This window comes from Narcine bancroftii, chromosome 13 (genome assembly GCF_036971445.1).
Source record: "Narcine bancroftii isolate sNarBan1 chromosome 13, sNarBan1.hap1, whole genome shotgun sequence".
Lineage (NCBI taxonomy): Eukaryota > Metazoa > Chordata > Chondrichthyes > Torpediniformes > Narcinidae > Narcine > Narcine bancroftii.
In genome coordinates this window covers 53451474-53464184 of record NC_091481.1, presented here as the reverse complement: position 1 = coordinate 53464184, position 12711 = coordinate 53451474, and the positions used below count along the sequence as shown (strand labels likewise).

Sequence of the window (12711 nt, the reverse complement as noted above, 5' to 3'; positions counted from 1 at the left end):
CTTCAGCAGCGTGGACTTGATGCTGTCGACCTGTGCCATCTCGAGTACTTCGACGTTAGGGATGAAAGCGCTCCAATGGATGTTGAGGATGGAGCGGAGACAACGCTGGTGGAAGCGTTCTAGGAGCCGTAGGTGATGCCGGTAGAGGACCCATGATTCGGAGCCGAACAGGAGTGTGGGTATGACAACGGCTCTGTATACGCTTATCTTTGTGAGGTTTTTCAGTTGGTTGTTTTTCCAGACTCTTTTGTGTAGTCTTCCAAAGGCGCTATTTGGCTTGGCGAGTCTGTTGTCTATCTCATTGTCGATCCTTGCATCTGATGAAATGGTGCAGCCGAGATAGGTAAACTGGTTGACTGTTTTGAGTTTTGTGTGCCCGATGGAGATGTGGGGGGGCTGGTAGTCATGGTGGGGAGCTGGCTGATGGAGGACCTCAGTTTTCTTCAGGCTGACTTCCAGGCCAAACATTTTGGCAGTTTCCGCAAAGCAGGACGTCAAGCGCTGAAGAGCTGGCTCTGAATGGGCAACTAAAGCGGTATCGTCTGCAAAGAGTAGTTCACGGATAAGTTTCTCTTGTGTCTTGGTGTGAGCTTGCAGGCGCCTCAGATTGAAGAGACTGCCTTCCGTGCGGTACCGGATGTAAACAGCGTCTTCATTGTTGAGGTCTTTCATGGCTTGGTTCAGCATCATGCTGAAGAAGATTTAAAAGAGGGTTGGTGCGAGAACACAGCCTTGCTTCACGCCATTGTTAATGTAGAAGGGTTCAGAGAGCTCATTGCTGTATCTGACCCGACCTTGTTGGTTTTCGTGCAGTTGGATAATCATGTTGAGGAACTTTGGGGGACATCCGATGCGCTCTAGTATTTGCCAAAGCCCTTTCCTGCTCACGGTGTCGAAGGCTTTGGTGAGGTCAACAAAGGTGATGTAGAGTCCTTTGTTTTGTTCTCTGCACTTTTCTTGGAGCTGTCTGAGGGCAAAGACCATGTCAGTAGTTCCTCTGTTTGCGCGAAAGCCGCACTGTGATTATGGGAGAATATTCTCGGCGACACTAGGTATTATTCTATTTAGTAGAGTCCTAGCGAAGATTTTGCCTGCAATGGAGAGCAGCGTGATTCCCCTGTAGTTTGAGCAGTCTGATTTCTCGCCTTTGTTTTTGTACAGGGTGATGATGGTGGCATCACGAAGGTCCTGAGGCAGTTTTCCTTTAAAAATATATATATAAATGAAAAATTTTTTTTTAAAAGAAAAAAAAATGAGAAAAAAATAATTAATTCAAACTTATTTAAATTGTATATAATCAATAAATGGGGTCCACTTTAACTCATAAAAAGACATCTTGTCTTGTATAGAAAATGATATTTTTTCCATGACCAAACAAAACTTCATCTCTGAATACCACCTATCTAAAGACAATACATTTCTATTCTTCCAAGTAATCGCTATACATTTCTTAGCCACTGCCAACGCTAAATAAATAAAAGAAATCTGGTAATTATCTAATTCTAAATCAATCAACGGTTGCATATTCCCTAATAAAAATATATCAGGGTCTAATACAATATGAAGATTATATAGATTATTAAATACAGATTGAATACCTTTCCAAAATTGTTGTAACCGATCACACAACCAAACAGCATGTAAAAAAAAAGTACCAGAAACCTGATCACAACGAAAACAAAGATCTGACTTACTAAAATCAAATTTTTTAAATTTTTCGGGTGTTAAATATAATTGATGTATAAAACTATAATTGATCATCGCCAATCTAGCATTGATCAATTTTTGAACACTGTTACGACAAATTTCAGACCAATCTTCTTCAGTTATTGTTAAGCTTAAATCTTTTTCCCATTTCATTTTATCTTTATCCCAATCTATTTTACTTTCACATTCCAACAAAATACGATACAAGCCTGATATATAACCCTTTTTTGGAAATGAGAGCATGTAGTTCTCAAAATCAGTTTCAGACAATAAATTCATTTGGCAACCACATACCTGTTTTACAAAAGATCTTAACTGATAATACACAAATATAGAATGACCACTTATATCAAATCTCTTTTGCAATTCTACAAAAGAACAAAAATGACCTTCTAAAAAACAGTCAGATAAATTATGTATTCCTTTCTCCTCCCATTGTTTCAAAATAGTATTAGATACCGTGAAAGGAACAAGTTGATTATTAAATAATGGTAATCTTCCCGACCACTTATTTTTCAATCCCATTTTATGTAATTTACTTGTCCATAAATTCATTAAATGTTTCAATATTGGTACATCATAAGTTCGTAACAAATTTTTATTCCATCGAAATAAAAATTCATTCGAAAATTTTTCAGAAATAACTGCCAATTCTATCTGTGCCCAACTAGGCGTTTCTTGTGTGGCCATTAATACGCTAAGAAATCTAAATTGAGCTGCTTCATAATAAAATTGAAAATTAGGTAGTCGTAACCCTCCAAATTGAAAATCCCACATCAATTTTTTCAACGCCACCCTAGGGAATTTTCCTTTCCACAAAAAATCCCTAATTACCTTATATAAGTCCTTAAAAAATCTTTTTTGTAAACAGCAGGGAATTGATTGGAATAAATATTGTATACGAGGAAAAATATTCATTTTTATAGTATTAATTCTTCCTAATAAACCCAAAGGTAAATCTTTCCATTTAACTAAATTTGCCTTAATCTTCTTCATTAAAGGAAGATAATTAAGTGAATATAAGTTTTGGTAATCAGTATTAACATTAAATTCCCAAATATTTAATTTGTTTCGTCCACTTCAAATTCATAATATTTATAAACATTGAATAATCATCTTTACTAATTGATAAAATTTCACTTTTAGTCCAATTAACCTTGTAACCAGATAATTGACCATAAATCTCTAAAGAATCTTGAAGTGCTGGCAGAGAAACATCAGGATCCACCAAATACAGCAAAACGTCATCCGCAAATAAATTTATTTTATAATCTTCATTCAAAACTCTCATACCTTTGATACTTTCATTCTGACGTATTAATTGTGCTAAAGGTTCAATAACTAAAGCAAACAAAGCGGGTGATAATGGACATCCTTGTCTAGTAGATCTTGTTAAATTAAAAGATTCTGAAAGCAAACCATTAGTAACAACTCTAGCTTTCGGGCCATTATACAAAGCCCTAATCATACCAATAAATGAGGGACCAAACGAAAACTTCTCAAGTACTTAAATAAAAACTTCCACTCTACTCTATCAAATGCCTTTTCTGCATCCAATGAAACCACCATTGGATAATTCTTCTGAGATTTAGATCTATTTATTAAAGTAATTAATCATAAAATATTATCCGAAGCATACCTATTTTTAATAAAACCTGTTTGATCACGATGTATTATCTTTGGTAAATACTATTAGCCATAACTTTAGCCACTATTTTGTAATCTACATTTAACAATGATATAGGATGGTAAGAAGTTACCTGTAAAGGGTCTTTATCTTTTTTTGGTATAACTGTAATTATAGCATTAGAACAGGACTCAGGTAAATGAAAAGTATCATAAAGTTGTTGTATTACATTCTTAAATAAGGAAGATATATCAACATAAAAAGTCTTATAGAACTCAATAGAAAAACCATCTCCACCGGGCGCTTTTCCATTTGGCATATCTTTTAGAGCCATTTCAATTTCATTATCCATAAAAGGTTTATCTAACTCCTGTCTATCTTCTTGAGTTAACTGTGGTAAATTAATATTTTTCAAAAAAGAGTCTATTGCATCTTCTTTTATCTCTTTACATTCAGTCAAATAAAGTTTTTTATAAAAATTACAAAATTCATCATTAATTTCTTTTTGACTAAAAGTAATACCCGATTTATTTCTAATAGCTGATATAATCCTAGATAACTGTTCTTTTTTTAATTGCCAAGCTAATACTTTATGAGCTTTCTCACCCCATTCATAAAATTTATTTTTTGAACGATTCAACAGACATTCAAATTGATATGACTGTAACTTATTATACTTCAACTTTAAATTAGTTAATTGGATCTTTTGAAATTCAGTAGCTTTCTTTTGAAATTCTTTTTCACAGATTGTTATTTTCTTCTCCAAATCCTCAGTTTCTCTAACTCTCTCTTTCTTCAATTTTGATGCATAACTGATAATTTGACCTCATAAAAAAGCTTTCATTGCATCCCACAAAACAAACTGATCAGAAACAGAATGAACATTATTAGCAATGAAATCCTCAATTTGTTTTTTCAAATAAACAATAAATTCTGGCTTTTGTAGTAACATAGTATTAAATCTCCATCTTAAAGTATGTTGTGTAACTTGAGAACTTTGATATTCCAATAATAACAATGAATGATCCGAGACTAACCTTGCCTTATAACTTTATCCTGTAAATGTGCCGAAATTAAAAAATAATCAAGTCTTGAAAAAGAATTATGTCGAGAAGAATAAAAAGAAAAGTCTTTCTGTGTAGGATTAAATCTACGCCAAATATCAACTAAATTCAAATCTTTCATCATATTAGCCATATGTATCGCCATCTTTGATTTCTTAATTACCTTTGGATACTTATCCAATAACGGTTCTAATACCATATTTAATTCCCCCCCAATCATCACATTGGAATTAGCTTGTCCCAATAATAAAGATATTTCTGTAATAAAAGCAGAGTCTTCAACATTTGGGGCATAAACATCAATCAAAGTCCAAGCTTCATTAGAAATCATACAGTTCAACTTAAGTAGTCTTCCTCCATTTTTCTCCTCGTCTTGCAATTGAAACGGTAAATTCTTATGTACCAAAACCGCAACTCCTTTTGCCTTTGAATTAAATGAAGAATAGAAGACTTGTCCAACCCAATCCCGCTTAAGTTTCAAATGTTCTTTATCTGTCAAATGAGTTTCCTGTAAAAAGGCCACATCTACTTTAAATTTTTTTAAATAAGCAAGTACTTTCTTATGCTTTATAGGATTATTCAAACCCTGAACATTAAGAGAAGCAAACTTAAATTTCGACATATCTTTCAACAATTAGAAAACAAAACCCCAACTCTTACCCCTTTACCCTCTCTTAATACAATCAAAAAAAAGAAAAAAAAAGGAAAAAAAAATTTTTTTTTATTAAACAAAAAAAAACCCCTTCACTCTTTAATCTGAAAATACAAAAAAAAGAAAAGAAAAACCGGGTAGGAGGTTAAAAATACCTCCTCCCGTCTAAACCGCACAATGCGGTAACTCCCAAAAAAAAAATGGGTGTGAGATAACTCACACGTAGCTGATGACTGCTGGAAAATACTACCCATCCAGCCCCCTCTCCCAACCCCCATATCATATTAACATAATCATTATCTAAAACCATCTCCAGAATTTTCTTTTAATCAATTTAATCTCTACGGCCACCCTTATCTCCATCTCTTCTTGGGGATCATTTCCCTTCTTCCATCTCCAAATTTTTCTGAACAATTTTATCTCTCTTATCTCCCTTATCTCCATTTCTTCTTGAAAATCGACTCCCTTCTTCTGTCTCCACTCTCTTTGGAGACCGTGGTGGACTAAGTCTTTCTTGAAATTGTGTAATTGACAAAGATTGAGCAAAATCCATAGCCTCCTTAGGATTATCAAAAAATTTGGGTTGATAACCATCTTGAAAAATCTTCAATACTGCTGGATATCTAAATGTTGCTTTATATCCTTTTCTCCATAACACTTCTTTCACAGGATTAAATTCACGCCGTTGAAACATAACTTCTTGACTCAAATCTGGATAAAAGAAAACACGATTATTTTTGACCATCAAGGGGGATCTTTGTTGTGCATTTCTTATAGCCGTGCACAAAATTGTCTCTCTATCGCAATAATTTAAACAACGAACCAAAACCGATCTTGGATTTTGTCCCGAAAAAGACTTTCTTCTTAAAGCTCTATGGGCACGTTCCAAAATTAAACCGTCCGGGAACTTATCCCGTCCTAACACCTGCGGGATCCATTCAGTAAAAAATTTTCTTGGATCCGGTCCTTCCATACCTTCTGGTAAACCAACAATTTTTATATTATTCCGTCTAGATTGATTTTCTAAATAATCAACCTTTTTCATCAGATTCTTATTCTGAATTTGTAAATCTTCAATTGTTTTATTTACTTCTTGCATTTGTTCCTGTACTATATCCATTTCATGATCAACATCTTCAAATTTTTCTTTCACTTCAAGCTTGAAAGCTCCATAATCAGCCATCTGTTTAGTGATAGTTTCCGTCAAAACCTTAAGCTCAGTATTAGTTTGAACTACAACTCTGGATAATTGCGTCATTGTAAGATATATCTTGGTTTCAAAATTCTGAAAATACATGTCCATTTAAGTAGATTCAACTACAATAGGCTCCTGCCGTTTCTGTTTCACTGAATGATCTTCTATTTCTTCCCTCATTTTAACTTTAGCAGTTTTTCTTATAGTTTGGCTGCATGTAGAAACCCCTGCCACAGCCTCCTCCGCAGTATCTGGAGGTCTGTGGCTAGGGATATTCTTACCCCATATTTTATCAAATACTTCTTGTAAATCGGGTTTTAGTAAAGTCTCCTTTGTTAATAGTACATCTTGCAGCACTGGTGCTTTATCCAAGGTTAAATCTCCACTCCCTGTCGGATTTTCAGCAGACAGCGTCTCAGCTGGTTGTAGGAGTAAAGGTTGATTCATAATATTTACAGCTAGTGCTGATTCTCGCACATGCGCCCGGCTAGCCCTTTGTTCTAAGGGCTGCCGGGCGCCATCTTCAAAGAGTCCTACCGACAAAGAACTGGACTCCGCTGCCGAACCTCGGATCTCCTCCCCTGGGTCCATCTCGCACTGTAGTCTGGCTTCCCGTATGCAGGTAGGCTTGGAATCTTTAAGTCCTGGAAAATGTAGTTTCTTGACAATCTGTTGCCGTTTTTTTTTACTTTTCTTCAACAACTGTACCATCAGGGATTAGCCTAACACCTCTAACTATTTTTAAACTTTTAAAAAGTTTTAACGGGCATTTCTAGACAAAACAATAACAAAGAGTCGGGAGAGGACTGGAAGGCACGTCTGATCCTTATGCCATCTTGCCACGCCCCCCGCTGGGCTGAAAGATTGAAGAAAATAAGAAATAGGGGCAGAAACATGCCATTCGGCCCATCAAGCTTGCTCTGCCATTACATGAGATCATGGCTGATCTGATGATAGGCTCATCTCCACCTTTTCCCCATATCCCTTAATTCCCCTACTATGCAAAAGTCTACCCAACCTTGTCTTAAATATATTCACTGAGGTCACCTCCGCTGCTTCAATAAGCAGCGAATTCCACAGCTTCACCACCCTCTGGGAAAAGCAGTTCCTCTTCAACTCTGACCTGTCTACAACCCTGTTTCTTGAGGTTATGCTCCCTACCAATGGAAAAATCTGCATACCTCTATCTATTCCTTTCGTAATTTTTAAAATGTTTCTATAAGAGCCTCTCTCGTTCTTCTGAATTTCAGCGTGTACAGGCCCAGATGATTCAGTTTCTCCTCATAGGCTAACCCACTCATCTCTGGAGTCAATCTAGTGAACCTCCTCTGCACTGCCTCCCAGGTTTTTCTTTCACTTTTATTTATATTGAATGAATGTTATTTAAGTGCTCTTGGATAATTAATGATTGATTCCTGATCAGTGACTTTCTGCTGGCAAGTGCCTCAACCTATGTTGACCACGAACTTTGTTCTCCATGATGTTTTGGTCAAAGACGCATTTTTCCCTGAAGTTCATCCAGCTCCAGTTCCCTAATACAGTACATCACAGCTTTAAACTTGTAATCAAACAATTCACATGCAAAAAAAAAATGCACATTCCAGATTTTATTCAAAGTTATTTATATACATTTTGGTTTGACCATGTAGAAATTACAGCACTTTTTATATATAGTCCCCTCATTTCAGGGCACCATAATGTTTGGGACATTTAGCTTCACATTGCTCAAACCTTAGAATTAGCAAAATTAATAGTTTGGAACATTGAGAAGAAAGAACTTACTGGTGAGCTCAGTAATTGCAAAGGGACTGGTATTCAAGGAAGACCTGCACTGCCGATGACAGAAGTATTCTCATCATAATGAAATATAATCCCCAATGCCTGTCCAACAGATCAGAAGCTCTCTTCAGGAGGGAGATGTGGATATATCAATGACTATTATGTTACGAGTCTAGAGGACCCCAAAACCCAGCAGCAATAGATATGCACCATGACAAAGGGTTACTTAAATAAAAGTTGCTTTTAATTATCTTTGAACATGAAAATAGAATCAAACTTTAACTTATCTCTATTGACTCACTTAACCTACTTCTAATTCTAAGCGTACGTGTGTGTAAGTTCTGAAAAATTCTTTGGTTTACAGTTCAATCTTACTGGGTGCAGGCAATGTGCACAGAAGTTAACATTAATAAAGTTCACCAGGCTTTTGGTGCTTAACAGGTAAATGGTTACCACTCTGAAGGATTCTTGTTGGTTTTCAGAGAGAGAATTTTTCTTGTTCCACAAAATCCACAACTGATTCCTTTTTAATCAGCCACTCCAGTGTCTTTCCCCCTTCAGGGTTCTCCAGATCCCTTTCAGGTCACCACAGAGTTCCTTTCTGTTTCTTCTACTCCAAGGGAAACATTGGACAGCCACTCCTCTCCTTTGACCAGGCTGTCGTCCAAAGCTTGCCAGCTTGTCCCTCTGTAACTGATGTCTCTCTCTCTCTCTCTCTCTCTCTCTCCCTCCAACTCTGAGAGCAAAGGCTCTTTTTTTCTACTCCTTGCCTGCAAAGATCACATGACCTTCCAGACAGTAAATGCTCTTTTCCAGACAAAGCTACTACGACCTGTTGTTAACATTTGTTGCCTTTTACAAAAGCTCCTGCAAAAATTCTGTTTTAAGTGTTTTTTTTGTGTGTGACCTGCTCTAACAAACCTTTCCCAATTTATCTCACAAACACCTCAAAATACTTCTGTCACAACTGTCTGCAGAAAACTTTGTGAACAGAAATATCAAGGCCACATGCAAACCACTAGTTAGCCAAAGAAAAGATGACAGCATTACAGTTTGCCAAGAAGTATTTAAGAGCTGCAGAATTCTGGAAAAAAAGTCCGTGGACAAATGAGACCAAGATTAATCTGAATCAGCGTGATGGCAAGAGCAAAGTGTGGAGGCATAAGGGAACTGCCCAAGATACAAAGCAAATTACCTTTGCAATGGTTTTCATCTTGCAGTGTAGCCTCTGTATGAAGTGTCTGCGTACAGTGTTCATTAATGCCTCCTGAAGTGCATTTCTGATCTGTGGGACACACATTTGGGGATTTTTCTTCATGAGGATGAAAATTCTTCTGACATCAGCAATGGAGATCTTCCTTGGAAGACCAGTCCCTTTGCCATTGCTGAGCTCACCAGTACACTCTTTCTTCTTCATGATGTTCCAAACTATTAATTTTGCTAATCCTAAAGTTTGGGCGATGTGAAGCTAAATGTCCTGGACTATGTATAAAAAGTCCTGTAATTTTTACATAGTCAAACCAAGATGTATATTAATAAACTATGGAATGTGCACTTTAATTACATGTGAATGGCTTGATTACAAATTTAAAACTATGGAGCACAGGGGCAAATAAAGGAAAAAAAATCTGTCCCAAACATTATGGGCGGGGTGGTCTCAGGGTTCCTCCTTGTCCTTGGCAATATTAACTTGTTGCTCCTTCTTACTGCAGGGATTACTACTTGGGTACTGGGCTGAGGCTAGACAGTTGTCCCTACAATGTGTCTTGTTGGATTGAAAAGAGGAAATTGATATTGCAAACTAGAATACCAAATCATTTAGAGCAGGGGTGTCAAACTCAAATTCACAGAGGGCCAAAATTAAAAATTTGGACTAAGTCATGGGCCAAATTAAATATTTATTGAAAATTTTCAACAACATCTGCATGTTTTCTCTTCTTTCAACATATTTAATGTTAAACTTTTTCTTATTAAAATAAATGTTTGGGAGGAGTCACGTGATGGAGTAGTGGCCGGACGGAGAACTCCAGCCCTCTCCAGAAAAGTCGGGAAAAACAAGAGAAAATACAAAGGCACAGAAATAAAAGTTAAAGAAAAGTGAGTATAAAGGTGGAAAGAAGATGGAGACAAAAGAAGAAAAATCAAAATTAACGGTAAGAAGAGAGGAAGAGAAGACAACGGAGGAAAAAGGTGAAGGCCTTACCTGTCCGAAGAGGCCCGCTGTGGAGAGAGGAGCCCGCTACCTCAGGTCGGTAGAAAAAGAACTACAACAATGGCTCACAGAGGCGAGTAAAAGTGCGCAACCGCGCATGAAAAAAAACACACCGACGGGAGGGGGGACCAGCTGGGGAGTCGATCTCCACAGCCGGCAACGACAGCTGCAGAACACCTGCAGCAAGAAGAGACCACAGAAGACAATAGAAACAAGAAAGAAGAGAAGGAAAGGGCAACAAAGAAACAACAGATGGCCAACCCAGAGGAAGAAGAAGAGGAAGAATACAGTGAAATAGATGAAGGGAAAGGCAAGGTAAAGGATATACTTGCTCTTGTTAGAGGATACATGGAGTCATTTAAAGAATGGCAAACACAGGAATTCAATGATTTAAGAAGAAGAATAAACAACACAGAAGAGAAAGTGAATAAAATAGATATGACCTTAACAGAAATGGGGAAAAAAATGGACAAGATGGAAGAACGGGCAGTAGCAGCAGAAATGGAGGTAGAAGACTTAAAAAAGAAATTGGAGGAATCTAATAAAAAAACTAAAGAGACACAAGAACTACTAGCTCAAAAAATAGATATAATGGAAAATTATAACAGAAGAAATAACATAAAGATAGTGGGCCTTAAGGAAGATGAAGAAGGCAAGAATATGAGGGAGTTTATAAAAGAGTGGATCCCTAAGACCCTAGGATGTCCAGAACTACAGCAAGAAATGGAAATAGAAAGGGCACATAGAGCATTGGCCTCTAAACCACAACCACAACAAAAACCAAGATCTCTTGTAGTAAAATTCCTAAGATATACTACAAGAGAAAAGGTACTGGAGAAGACAGTGGAAAAAGTAAGAGAGGGCAACAAACCACTGGAGTATAAAGGGCAAAAAATCTTCATTTATCCAGATATAAGTTTTGAACTCCTAAAGAAGAGAAAAGAACTCAATACAGCAAAGGCGATTTTATGGAAGAAAGGGTATAAATTTATACTGAAGCATTCTGCGGTATTGAAAATATTTATTCCAGGACAACAAAACAGACTGTTCTCGGATCCAGAAGAAGCACGAAAATTTGCAGAACAATTACAAAAATAGACTGAGGGATGAAGACAGGTAATGAGAGTAAAAATGATCACGATTGATATGTATGTGGGTAAAGACAAAAATAGACTGAGGGATGAAGACGGGTAATGAGGGTAAAAATGACCACGATTGATATGTATGCGGGTAAAGAGGTATAAGAGTGAATAGAGACAATGTGCATACGTGAAAGTATCTGAAATTAGAGGAAAATATAGATAGTATAGACAAGAATTAATAAGGGAAGGTAATGGAATAGAGAGAATAAGGAGGGAATTAAAAGAGTGACCTTTGTGACATATGAAAAGTGAAATCTTTTCTGGGGGGGGCTGGGTGGGGGAAAAAGAGCGGTCACTGCAAAATCAGTTGACGCTTGCGAGTGGATTCGCAAATCCAAATGGAGAGGGGAGATGTGGTTGTCTGACAAGGGATAAAGGACAACTCAGGAGGGGAAGGGGAGATTGGGGATAAAGAAGATAGAAATAGGAGAATAAGGAAAATGTTGGATGTTGTAGGAATGTTGTCTTGTAAAGAGTTGAAAATAAGAAAACAGAAATGGAAAAGGAGGAAAGGTAATGATGGAAAAACGGAAAGAGAAGATAAACAAAATATAAAATGGCTACGCTGAACTATATGACTTTAAATATTAATGGAATACATAACCAAATTAAAAGGAAGAAACTACTAAATTTACTGAAAAAGGAAAAAATAGATATAGCATTTGTCCAAGAAACACACTTAACTGAATTGGAGCACAAGAAATTAAAGAGAGATTGGGTAGGACATGTAACAGCAGCATCGTATAATTCAAAAGCAAGAGGAGTGGCTATATTAATTAGCAAAAATGTGCCATTTAAAATAGAAGAGGAAATAATAGATCCAGCAGGGAGATATGTTATGATAAAATGTCAGATATATTCGGAGCTTTGGAATCTACTTAATATATATTCTCCTAACGAAGAAGATCAAAAGTTTATGCAAGATATCTTTTTGAAGGTAGCTAATACGCAAGGGAACATACTAATAGGAGGGGATTTCAATCTGAATTTGGATCCAAATATGGATGAAACGGGGAAAAAAATTAACAGGAAAAACAAAGTAACCAAATTTATAATTAAATCAATGCAAGAAATGAAACTTGTGGACATATGGAGGAAACAAAACCCAAAAGAAAAGGAATACTCATACTACTCGACTAGACATAAAACATACTCAAGAATAGACCTATTTTTGTTATCAGCGAGAATGCAGGATAGAGTAAGAAAAACAGAATATAAAGCGAGAATGCTATCGGACCATTCACCCTTAATACTGACAGTAAAGCTAGAGGACATCCCTCCAAGAATGTATAGATGGAGATTAAACCCCATGCTACTTAAAAGACAGGATTTT

At 36.5% G+C, this 12711-nt stretch overlaps 1 protein-coding gene across 6 annotated transcripts in view; it reads left to right on the top strand.

The window, feature by feature from the left end:
- The window catches only part of LOC138748208 (epsin-2-like), a 71423-nt gene that overhangs the window by 37619 nt on the left and 21093 nt on the right, over nucleotides 1-12711 (top strand). The window lies entirely within an intron of this gene.